Source organism: Silene latifolia, chromosome X, assembly GCF_048544455.1.
Source record: "Silene latifolia isolate original U9 population chromosome X, ASM4854445v1, whole genome shotgun sequence".
Taxonomy (NCBI): Eukaryota; Viridiplantae; Streptophyta; class Magnoliopsida; order Caryophyllales; family Caryophyllaceae; genus Silene; species Silene latifolia.
The window spans coordinates 177,708,777-177,722,275 of record NC_133537.1 but is presented as its reverse complement, the minus strand read 5'-3'; the positions used below and the strand labels follow the sequence as shown (position 1 = coordinate 177,722,275).

The window sequence follows — 13,499 nt, the reverse complement described above, 5'->3', positions numbered from 1 at the left end:
ATATGAAGAACTCATCCTCCTGGATGAACGTAGGCTACGCGCATTACATAATATACAAACATATCAAGCACGTATCAAACGAGCCTTCAACAAAAGGGTCAAGCCAAGGAACATCAAGGAAGGAGACTTAGGACTCAAGTCGATTAGAGCTCTTCTACCTGTCGACCCAAGAGGAAAATTCAAACCTAATTGGGCTGGGCCATTTCTAGTCAAGTCCATACTTCTAGGGGGTGTGGTTAGAATCACAGACCTAGATGGGAATGAATTTACCAACCCGACGAACCTTGACCAACTAAAGCGGTATTATGCCTTGAATAGGAACAAAAACGCGCCTCGCGTAACCTCATGTGTCGCTCTTGTGGCACTAAATAAACGGCCCCTGGCCAAGCTGAAATAAGCTAATGTCACCATGCTCTTGCATTTTGACAATTTGTCATCCTCATATCATCAAATAAACTAAAAGTAAGTAAAAAGCTCATGCTTATTTTCTAAGTTCATTACAAGCTCTTGGTTAGAACAATTATTCTTTTACATTTACTCGAACTACGAACAAGGGTTTGATTTCATTTTTTTAATGAATAAGTAGTCAATCCTTCACAGGATACAACCCATTAATTTCAAAATGTAAATAGAAGGACATTTGCATTTGCATTTGGAATTCGACAAGAATAATAAATAGAAAATCACAACGGTTTCATAACAAATTAACCTCCTTTATTTCATTCATTTTATAATAATAATAATAGTACGTTACATAATAGGCTAAGATTCTAAAAACCCCACCTTCTTATTACAATCATAATAATAAATAATAATGAAGACTTGGGCTATTCCTCCATTTTCCCTTTGCCCTTGTTATTTTTGTCATATTTTGTGTCACAACCTCGAGCCAGACGCTCTTGCGCCACTTCGGACCTAATCACCAACGGTCTTTCTCGTGGTCTAGTCTTCCCATTCTTGTCAATCACTTTCTCCACGGTAGAAGAGGTCTTCGGTTTCTTCGAAGGATGAACAACTCGAAACCCAGCTTCTTCCTCTCCCTCAGTCAGATGCTTCTCTTTCTCCTTTTCCACCTCGCGCACCTTGTAGTCAACAGGCTCGCGCTTCCTCAGTCTCTCACGCTCCTCCGGATTAGTAGCTTTCCTCCACCGCAGATAGGAGTCCGACACCCATAAGGCACTAACAGAAGAGTTCAAGAACAATACGTTTCTTTGAGCCCATTTAATGGCCCACTCCCTTCGACTCTCAGTAATAAGCGCCACAGCAGTCTGCGGGACGGTGTCAAGCTTCAAGATTGTCTGCTTCAGTCCAACCTGTCTCATCAACCTCTCCGGGAAGATGCATACCATGAATTCCAAGCCAGGAATGCGCACAGATCGGGTAGGATCCAAGGAAGATACTCCAGTGACAGATTTGAGATGCCACCATGGTACGATCCATCTAATCAAGGGACCATCATCACTCTTCAATTTGTTTTCCCAATAATTGCAGACTCGAGTGAAGTCCACCATGTAGAGCCTAGTCCTCATAGCAATTCAGCGAGCATGATAGACAGGAACATTAATTGGGGGCTCGATCAATCGAAGACGCTCCATAAGCCAAACCTACCAAAAAGCAGGTGTTAAAAAAAACGAAACAAAAAAAAAAAAAAAAAAAAAAAAAAAAAAGAAAACGAAAACAAAAAAAAAAGAAAAGAGAAGAAATTCTTTATTATTTTACCTGCAAAATAATGGGACTTCCCAAATAAGGTAGGTCACGATTGGCTTTCCTGTTATCCAAACCCAATAGGATCTCTCCTAAACATAAACAGGCTGGGCTCCTGCGCAGTTCCATTTGCTCAACTAGGCTCAGGAAACAGAGATCACCTCTCAAATCCTCATCAACGTGCCCTTGAAGGACATATACATGTAGCAAGAAAATTCCGAATGCCCTTCGCCTAGCAACATAAGAGATGGTGGGTTCGGCCTTGTTAATGAATCGGTCAATAAAGTCCAACATTCGCACTCCTTTCGAGGTCACTAGACGATCCACCTCAATTCTTGTCAACCCGAGCAAGTCTCTAAATTTGTTCTTATATACCCTTGTGAAGTAGAAGGAATAGCAGGCAAGTGTCCTGGGTCCCACCCATCGATCGCAGCAATTTCCTTAGGAAATGGGCAAATGTCACCTCCAGGGAAGGCAAAAAACGTGATAATTCGGGTCCCGATAATCAAGACAAGCATCTAGGAATGGTTTGACCACCTTGATAAGCTTCAAACTCAATAATGATCCAAGATTATAAGCACCCATGTCATACTTCTCCACACTAGAGAACTCATTGGTCCACTCTTTTAGACGAATTTCAAGAGTATTCATGATGAAGGATTGTTTTGAGAATTTTATGTAATAAGACGAAGGAAGAGACGGAAGAATTGTGTGAATAAAACCTCTATCGACGTTTCTATTTATACTAAAATCTGTTTCCTAAAATCCGCTAGGACGGGTACACCGGGGAACATGCGCACACCTGATGCGCCTCTTCAAAGGGACGCAGCTCCTGCTGCGCCTCTTCCTCAGCAACGTCTCTGTGATTTTCCGCGTTGGATCTTTCCTAAATTCGTTAGCGAATAATTTCCTATTCCTACGGGTTATTATTTTGGTAAATACGTCAAAGTTACCATAGTTCGTGTTTCCTAATTCCACGGGCACGCATTCCGAGGCAATATCAGCATTTTCGTCATTTTAGCACACTTATATATTTCTTTCTATTTTTTCTTTTTTGGGGAATCATTTCTCCAATTTAATGTAATTTATTTCAAACTTATATATATTTTTTCTCTTTTGGGGAATCATTCCACTCCCGTCCTACATTACATTTCTAACTTATAGGTTTCTATTTTTTCATTTTTTTAAGGGGTAACCCTCCCTACCGTCCGGCCATTTCCGGCAATTTTTTTTGCATTTTTGCACTTTTGCACTTTTGCACTTTTGCACTTTTGAGTCATTCGTTTTGCGCTAATTCAAGCCATATATACAAATGTATGTTTTACGTGAATTTCTATGTAAATTTCGGCAGCATGACGGCGTAAACCGTCATCTACCAAGCCTGTTCAAAGCTAACCTGCAGGTACAAACAATGCAACCCAGCAACAAAGGCACTCAAGCCATCGTATATACAACCAAAAGAGGGATATGTACAACAAACTGGGGGCTCGAGCCCCAAGAAAAATCCAAAATGTCCAAAATGTAGGTCCTAAAATATACAAATGTGCAAGATACAGCCAACAACAAACAAAACAAACAACAACAAAAAACTACTGCCGGTCGCCGCCTAACTCCGCAACTGTCGCCTCGAGAGCAGCAACCTCGGCGTCGCGAACCTCGAGCTCCCTCAGCAAATGAGCTGTCTCCTCCTGAGACTGAGCCAGCTCTCGCTCCAGCTCACCCTCCCTCTGCAAACGCAACAGTTGGCTCATGTCAATCATTTCAAGCAATCATAAGAAAGGTTAGAAAGTTCAAAAATGAAATAGACGAAAGGTTCATACCTGACGACCTCGACCGCCGACAAGTACCTCGACGGCAGTAGCTCGCAGCCGGTTGGCTACCCTCCATAACGCCACAAACCGAGACGGCGCAACCTACATTTTCAAATAAGAAGTTCTCAATAATTGGATAAGTTCAATCAAATGTGTTTTTACACAAAAATCATACAAATTAGAGGCTCACCCTCCGAATCAGATGCTGCCACTCGTCCAAGCCAGCATCCGTCACAGCCACGTCAAAGTCACGCAACTCGGAGATCATCATCCTCCCGGTCGCGTCAGTGTACTCGAGGGTCTCGAGGTACTCTGGGGGCTCGATGCCCGCCGCCTCAACCTCCTGCAAAGACAAAGGATTGCCATTAAATCGATGATCATTCATCATGCTTTCGAAATGGTCATAAGGAGAGTAAATGCTCACCACAACCGGTCAGCACGCCAACCTCCCATAGAGAAACGCCGAGTAGTCCTCACCAGAAAGCAGGAGGGCGTCACCGCTAACGCCTGCCAAGTCAGCCTCCATCTCAACCTCAGAAGGCTCCCTGAACATCGTGAGGGGTAATATCCGTATAATACCCTTAAAAATTAGGACTATAACACAAATTTTACATGTGATTATTGTCATAAACAAAATTACAAGAAAGAAACGATAAAGCATTAGAAATAACCTCGGGTCCTTTGAGATGTGGCCTAAGAACAGAAATCAAAGTAGATTTCCTCCTAATCGATACACCCAAGACCGTCTGAGACTATGCCCTTGTGCTAGAAATGAATTCTCTAATTGCCTTGCAATATTGAGAGAATTTGTTGTGTGAGTTTTTGCTAGATGTGAGATCTAAAGTTTTTAGAGAAAATGTTTCTCAAAACCCTAATTTTTGTTGCAAAATGAATTAGGTTACAAAAGGAAAGAAGGCTCTCCTTTTGTTGCTCGGCCAACCGTGAGGTCTCATGGGGAAGTGGGCTTCCACTTCCTCTTAATTTTAACTCGTGGTCCGGCTCGAAAAATGCTAAATGTATATGACGCGGTTCTATTATAAATCGTCATCGGTTATCGGTTATTAAAGCATCAACTAATAACACGGATTAGTTGAATTATTAATACATGTCCGACAAAGACAATATTGTATAATTAATTCAATATACATCAATTAAATATAATCGTTAATATTTAATTTACGAATTAACTGTTTAATTCGTTTTAGCCATTATTATTTAATCTGGATCAAATAATTATCTCAACATCGCGTTTGACTAATTATTAGTCAATGACTCCGACTAACTGCTTAGTCAACTTTGGCATCAACATGACTGTATTTTCATACCGTCACATCTCTCAAACGTATCCTATAGGTGTGACTTTTAGGGACCAGTTAATCACCGCCATCTGTATGACAATAACGTCAAACTTATCTAGCAAGCCAACCGTTATTGATAAACGTGGACCAACTGATTATAATACAAAAGTATACCCTTTGATCCTTTTAGAGATTTAAATGTTATTGCACTACTTGTAGAGGACACCAGCCCCAACAAGCTCCCACTTGTCCGTACAAGTGTATGTGTAATAACGTTATCCGCACTTGTAACACCCCGGTTTATGAAGGAGCCTTTAGCAAGACATTCCCTAATAAACCGGACTGTTACCATCTCGGTTTCCCGAGGTAGTGAATAATAAATTAAACTCCAACGCAATTTATATAATTATACATCTGAAATGAAACAAGTCTCAAATCGAAAATAAAGTCGATAACTAAACGAGAAATAAAAGTGGGCTAGCTCTAAGTCGTGCAATCCAAGCTCTCTTCCCATCCAGGCTCCTATCGGTCTACGAGGTATTCAACAACTGCTCCCCATTAAAAGGTTCATCACAGGTGTTCACGAATACACAGGGTCAACCACGAGGTTGAGTAGGGTAATACAATGCAACAACAAAATATGATATGCATGCTCCTCCGTCACCTCCATCTCCATCTCATCTCATATCTCATAACTCATATCTCATAACTCATATCTCATAACTCATATCTCATAACCCGGACAACCCAGCCATACCGATCCCCGGTAGACTATATATATCGACCGTAGCCGATCTGCCAGCTCGCAGCTGAGGACACCAGGGCAAGTCTGCGAACCCGCCCGGGCCTTATCACAACATCATCATCACCACACCACATCACCACAACATCCTCCATCTCCAATGCATATGAATGCCCAACAGTAAACAATGCAATACAATATGTATATCAATGAATGAAATCATGCCAGCTACCAAATGTTGTGATAACACACTCAACACGAACAGTTCAGTCAACCATATCATAGCGTAATCCACAACCACGAATCAAGTCACGTTCACAATTTGGTCATATGAAACACAAACAAGTCAACACAATTCAACAACACGATAAGAAGTCAAGTGTATTTCCCTACCTTTTCGCAATCCAAGCACACACAAGCAACCAATTACGATCCTTCACATATCCATCACCTACATATCATAATTATGTATAATTACCACCTACTCAATCAAATAATCATGCACACCACCTAGACTCATCATAACTTAATAGGAATATCAACTTAAAGAACAAACACGACTTTTCCTGATTTTCCAGCACATGACAGACTCGGAATAAAATACATAACTAATTCCAGAAAAATCAAATTGATACAAGGCCAATTGGATTGAAACCCCATGAGTCTTAGCTACAAATTATATATAACGTGTTTTTCTCAAATTCCAAACTTATCAAGGGTTTTCAGACTGATTTCCAAAACTGACAGAAACCGTCGCATAAAAAGTATTGATTCATAAAACGAGTTTAAAACATTATTTTTCAGAAATTCCAAATCCTATTATCATCTAGACTATACAAAGATGATGTATGAAGAAGCCTCATAACTGAATCGACATAAAAATTAGGGTTTCAAATCATTTTCCACAACCAAATCAGATTCGCGGACTTTTCAGCGACATGTTCATAAATAAATCACCTAGGACAAACCATAAAGAATTTGACTACGAGCTTTTATATGCATAAACTAGACATCAAATAAATAGGACTCTATTTTCAAACTTTTTGAAGACGAACACTTTAAAATAGTATAAACAATGGAATGAAATCGACTTACAAACAGGGAAATCGAATTAGGTTGGAATCGATGAGAAATCTTCAATCAAATGAAAGGCTCTTTGTGTGAATCTGAAAATGCGTGCCGTCGAAGTGAGGGAGGCAGGTGAGATGAGGGTTGTGTAGTGTTAGGGTAAAAATTAGGTTAAAGACATGATGTTGGGTGTTGGGTTAATTAGATTAAACATTTGGGTAAACTCAAATGGGTCGAGGGTAAATGGGTTAGCTCACATCTCGAATTCCATATAAACCCGTCTCAATTAACTTACGAAACAACTCGATCTTACGATACCACGCGAGTCAAGTAAAATAACTTGACGTACTCGATCTTACGATACCACGCGAGTCAAGTAAAACAACTTGACGTAATTATCGACTAAACAATTAACCCGACTTAAGTAGTATTATAAAATACGGAGTATTACAGTCTTCCCCCCTTAAAATGAACTTCGTCTCGAAGTTCGCCACCCCATAACGATAACCAAACATCCCCAAGAATAAGACAACACAAGTAGTACATAAACATAAGCTCTAAAACGCGAAGTGTTATATTCTACCCCCTTAAGAAACTTTGTCCCCAAAGTTGGACATACGACAGTATATGTGGCACTTAAAGAACCACAACATTGACCGAGTAATAACAAATTAAAACAAAATGAGACTCCATGCATGGTCAATTCTCAGTCAGCCAATCATAACATACCACTTAGCCAGATCGTAAACCACCACGATTTTACAATCCTATCCTCCTTAAAACATGGTTACGTCCCCGTAACCCCATTATGAAATTCCACATCCAAAGTTCAAGAAGATTACTGAAACAATAGACACAAATCATCCGATAAGCTAATTACTCTATACTTGACAACTAACATCCGACTTTTCCAAAGCAACAAAACACACTTGTCAATTTCATGCTACGCATTACACAAAATCAAGGTAACAATTACTTGGATGCTTTGATACCAAATTAACACATTTACATCAATGTAGACAATCACTAACTCATAGTTCATACTTGACGGATTAAAATATTTCATATCGAATCACATCATAGAAGTAAAATCCATATTTCTGCAAATCAGGTTTAGAGAAAGACACTAGGCAAAATTCAAGCAATGTAATAGCGTTTGTATAATTGAGACTACTTTACACAAAACCCACCGAAACGATTAAGATTATATTATCATATAACAAGGTTCATACTCATATCATAAGCCTACCGTTCATGTTACAGAATTCATATCAGAGTATTACATGGTTACATCACATAATTCATGTTTGATTAACTTTTATATGAAACTCACATAACTTACAATCTCAACAATCAAACATCATGCAACAACTTTCAAAATTCATAATTAAGTAACCGAAATAATGACAATCACCAGAAATTCACAATTACCTTGTACAAATTGATATCATAAAACGATGACAAATAATGACACATACACATACAACCCCGAACAATAATAAAGTATTAGGGACGGTAATACCGTGTTACCTCGACAAAGAAAATAAAACTCAACCACGTCCTCGCATATGACGAAAATAGCTCACTAACTAATGGTCTTCATAATCAAAGTTGGTGTTGGGATAGAGTAGGCACGAGGGCAAAGGGCATGTATGTAATTAAGCAAATTTGATGATCAATTATAGACCATGAACGATCGAGAGTAAAAATAACAAAACAATTTAAGAAACTTCTCACATTTGTAAACATATCACAGAAAAATAGATCTACCACTACTATCCATCACAATCACAGGATCTTATTGACATGTCCATACAACCATTTACTCACTCACTGGTTTAGGTCACGAATTAGGCCGATGAATTTAAACAATCAACAACATACTCAAAATTCATATTTTAAATTATCAAAATTGTTTGCACGATATCAATTCTAAAAACATATTTCCCAATAAAAGTAGCAACATATGATCCATGACAACCACAACATTACTTCATTAGCAACCATATCGTTCAATTGTGTCCAAAGAACTTAGTATAACTCATTTTCAATAAAACAAAAGATCTCGCATAAACAACTTAAACATACACATTTGCCATCATATACTTTGTAGAACCTTATCTATGATAAATTACTAGCAACTTCAACAACTTTTCCGATTTGCACGATTTGAACAATTAGGCAACTTGTAGGCTCAATTAAACGTAACTATAACGACTATCATTTAAACCAATGCATATCATGTGAATCATCAAAGGGTTATCCCATTATAATTCGACGGTTCGAGAATATATTTCAAATATCGTAACTATATCGTAACTATATCAACTATATTTCAAATATCGTGACAATTGCAACAATCACCTTAGCATTTCATGACAATACAACTATGAACATATCCAATAAGGAACAACAACACTATTTTATTATCATATCATAAGTTTAGGTTCAATCAAATAAATTAATGCAATGAAAGTAATAAGTATAACTATAGGCACACAGACTCACATAAAAGACATGAGAACTCAGATGACATCCTACATGTGTGAACATTTAGACATACTCATTACTACCATCCATTTGTAAACATTTAAACATAATTATTATAATTATTCGTGCGAGTATATTAGAACAATTAAATTAAAACGCCATCAACTTTACCAAGATATGACAATATAGTTTTATATTTACATATATCCGACTACTACGCAAAAATGATGAACACACCAGAGATATTACAACATGCCAAACATATATAAAATATGCAAACAACTGGACTCGTATAAAATATTTCACCCTCGATTAAGAATCAAATTAAGCTATTCAATTTCACTCATACTATCATGCCAACAATGTTATCAACTAAATTTTAATTTTATCACTTGTTAAGATACATAACTACTGTACATGCGTGCTACTATCATGATATAAAACATTATAAGGTCACATTAATAAGGCTCACGAAATAACCAAACAATTATATGAAAACTTAACATAGAACGCACATTTTACGAGTCATGATTCACATTGTAACTTTCAAAAATCACGAATAAATAACCGTTCAACGAAAACTTGAGTTATATTACTTTTTATAACATACAGAGAGTTAATAACTCGTGAGAAAAAGAATGAGGTCCAAAGCTCAAGAATTCAATTTTTAAAGGATCTTGCAACTCAGTTGGTCCAAGCAAGTATGTGGCAGCAATTGGTCCGAAACTTGGGTCAGTTTGCAAAACTTACCATTTAATATAGAGACATCACGAGTTTTCGTGGCTTATCAATTTGAAAGCATATGCAAATCTTCGGATCGAAGGAGTTGGAATTATGCAAAAATTATTAATACAATTTAAATGAGGATTTTTACAAAATCGTTGGTCAAAACATCACTGCACAGGAACTTCCTGACCACAGCCCACTAAAATATTTATTACTCCTAATCCGTATATCCTATAAGCATGAAACCACCGCCAAATGAACACTAACTCACGAGGCTATCTCTCATAAAATTTTCATCCATAGGCAATAAACAGAAAAGAAATGGCAGTAAGGTCATTTAAAGAGTAAAATCAGACAAAACGAGTTTCAGCACTAGGTCATTCTTTACTATGTTACAAGCTCTTATGAACATACTATGTATACTAACCCATCCCAACTTAAATCTCACACTTTGTACTTACGTAAACATCTATCCCATATAATCCCTTCGCATCACGATCTACTCCTTACATCTAAATCACGATTGCTATGACTAGAAACATGCAATTCAATAGTGTTTCTCATTACTATCACGATACTATACTAGCATGGCTTCGGGATCACATAACCGCATATCACTAGACATAATAGTACTATCAACACATCATTCAACATCCATCCAGATAAATATCATCAATTCGCAATCATTTTCACGCTCGCGATTACCACAATCCAACACTTCATTGATTATCAACCTGAACACGAAAATTTCATTTCTCATCTCCACAACATCATATGATCGCGTCATCATTCATACAAAATACTTACCGTAACGTTGTCCTGCAGAATGGTTAGAATATATGGGTCTCAAGGTATACATCAACTCGATTATATCCAAGGTTTCCTTCTAACTACCCCATTACACCAATTTCTCTCGGGTTACCTGGTTCAAAACTGAGAGGGCAAAAGAGCACGCATTAAGGGCGCCTTCTTAACCGCACTGTGAGCTCCTAACAGTTTATTCCCAGGGGTTCATTTTATTTAGACACATCCTACGTTCATTGGGTTCATTGGTTTAGGCCTGAGGAACCTGGCTCTGATACCACTTTGTAACACCCCGGTTTATGAAGGAGCCTTTAGCAAGACATTCCCTAATAAACCGGACTGTTACCATCTCGGTTTCCCGAGGTAGTGAATAATAAATTAAACTCCAACGCAATTTATATAATTATACATCTGAAATGAAACAAGTCTCAAATCGAAAATAAAGTCGATAACTAAACAGAAATAAAAGTGGGCTAGCTCTAAGTCAGGCAATCCAAGCTCTCTTCCCATCCAGCTCCTATCAGTCTCTGAGGTACCTGTCAACCTGCTCCCCATTAAAAGGTTCATCACAGGTGTTCACGAATACACAGGGTCAACCACGAGGTTGAGTAGGGTAATACAATGCAACAACAAAATATGATATGCATGCTCCTCCGTCACCTCCATCTCCATCTCATCTCATATCTCATAACTCATATCTCATAACTCATATCTCATAACTCATATCTCATAACCCGGACAACCCAGCCATACCGATCCCCAGACTATATATATCGACCGTAGCCGATCTGCGCTTTCGCAATGAGGACACCAGGGCAAGTCCTGCAGAACCCGCCCGGGCCTTATCACAACATCATCATCACCACACCACATCACCACAACATCCTCCATCTCCAATGCATATGAATGCCCAACAAGAAACAATGCAATACAATATGTATATCAATGAATGAAATCATGCCAACTACCAAATGTTGTGATAACACACTCAACACGAACAGTTCAGTCAACCATATCATAGCGTAATCCACAACCACGAATCAAGTCACGTTCACAATTTGGTCATATGAAACACAAACAAGTCAACACAATTCAACAACACGATAAGAAGTCAAGTGTATTTCCCTACCTTTTCGCAATCCAAGCACACACAAGCAACCAATTACGATCCTTCACATATCCATCACCTACATATCATAATTATGTATAATTACCACCTACTCAATCAAATAATCATGCACACCACCTAGACTCATCATAACTTAATAGGAATATCAACTTAAAGAACAAACACGACTTTTCCTGATTTTCCAGCACATGACAGACTCGGAATAAAATACATAACTAATTCCAGAAAAATCAAATTGATACAAGGCCAATTGGATTGAAACCCCATGAGTCTTAGCTACAAATTATATATAACGTGTTTTTCTCAAATTCCAAACTTATCAAGGGTTTTCAGACTGATTTCCAAAACTGACAGAAACCGTCGCATAAAAAGTATTGATTCATAAAACGAGTTTAAAACATTATTTTTCAGAAATTCCAAATCCTATTATCATCTAGACTATACAAAGATGATGTATGAAGAAGCCTCATAACTGAATCGACATAAAAATTAGGGTTTCAAATCATTTTCCACAACCAAATCAGATTCGCGGACTTTTCAGCGACATGTTCATAAATAAATCACCTAGGACAAACCATAAAGAATTTGACTACGAGCTTTTATATGCATAAACTAGACATCAAATAAATAGGACTCTCTTTTCAAACTTTTTGAAGACGAACACCTTAAAATAGTATAAACAATGGAATGAAATCGACTTACAAACAGGGAAATCGAATTAGGTTGGAATCGATGAGAAATCTTCAATCAAATGAAAGGCTCTTTGTGTGAATCTGAAAATGCGTGCCGTCGAAGTGAGGGAGGCAGGTGAGATGAGGGTTGTGTAGTGTTAGGGTAAAAATTAGGTTAAAGACATGATGTTGGGTGTTGGGTTAATTAGATTAAACATTTGGGTAAACTCAAATGGGTCGAGGGTAAATGGGTTAGCTCACATCTCGAATTCCATATAAACCCGTCTCAATTAACTTACGAAACAACTCGATCTTACGATACCACGCGAGTCAAGTAAAATAACTTGACGTACTCGATCTTACGATACCACGCGAGTCAAGTAAAACAACTTGACGTAATTATCGACTAAACAATTAACCCGACTTAAGTAGTATTATAAAATACGGAGTATTACAGCACTAACTGGAGGACACAGCTCCAACAAACTCCCACTTGTCCGTACAAGTGTATGTGCGATAACCGATTCTCATATTCATTTAAAATTTCTCCCACTCAATGTAAAACAATTTGCAGATCCGGATCCGCAAAGGTCGTATTTTACAATCGATCTGTATCAAGAGTGGTTTCCCCGACTAGAGAGTAACTTAACTGATAAAACGAATTAGTATTCGAGCATGGCCATGCATTTCGATTCTGACTCCTCGAGTGGCCCTGAGAAATATCGAGTACCCGATAAAGGCTGAATATTTCCTTCAACTCGACTCCTTCCGATCTAAGCACGCATGAAATGACCTTAAAAAATCTACTTGGCCCCCTGTTACGGATGACCGTGAGAAAGAAACCAAAGTCACCCAAAATCTGCCTTAGTCTCAAGAGACAGCCGATAGTCAAAAGAATCGACTCTTAGGATCACCATGGAGGTCCTATCCACGACCGGGCACCGAATGTTATAAAACATTTAGGACTCCACGTCGATGTCACAATTGTGTCCTACGAGATATCCGTGTAAATCGCCTCTGTGATTGGTCAGTCAACCTTTTGACTTATGGCTCGTT

The 13,499-nt window shown here is 38.2% G+C and overlaps 1 long non-coding RNA gene across 1 annotated transcript; it reads right to left on the bottom strand.

The window, feature by feature from the left end:
- Positions 1–11,101: 11,101 nt before the first annotated feature.
- Positions 11,102–12,618, bottom strand: LOC141621654 (uncharacterized). Its single transcript, XR_012532544.1, has 3 exons — positions 12,475–12,618; positions 11,773–11,830; positions 11,102–11,187 (listed from the first exon to the last, which is right to left on the bottom strand). It is a non-coding gene; the product is annotated as an uncharacterized LOC141621654 (long non-coding RNA).
- Positions 12,619–13,499: the final 881 nt, after the last annotated feature.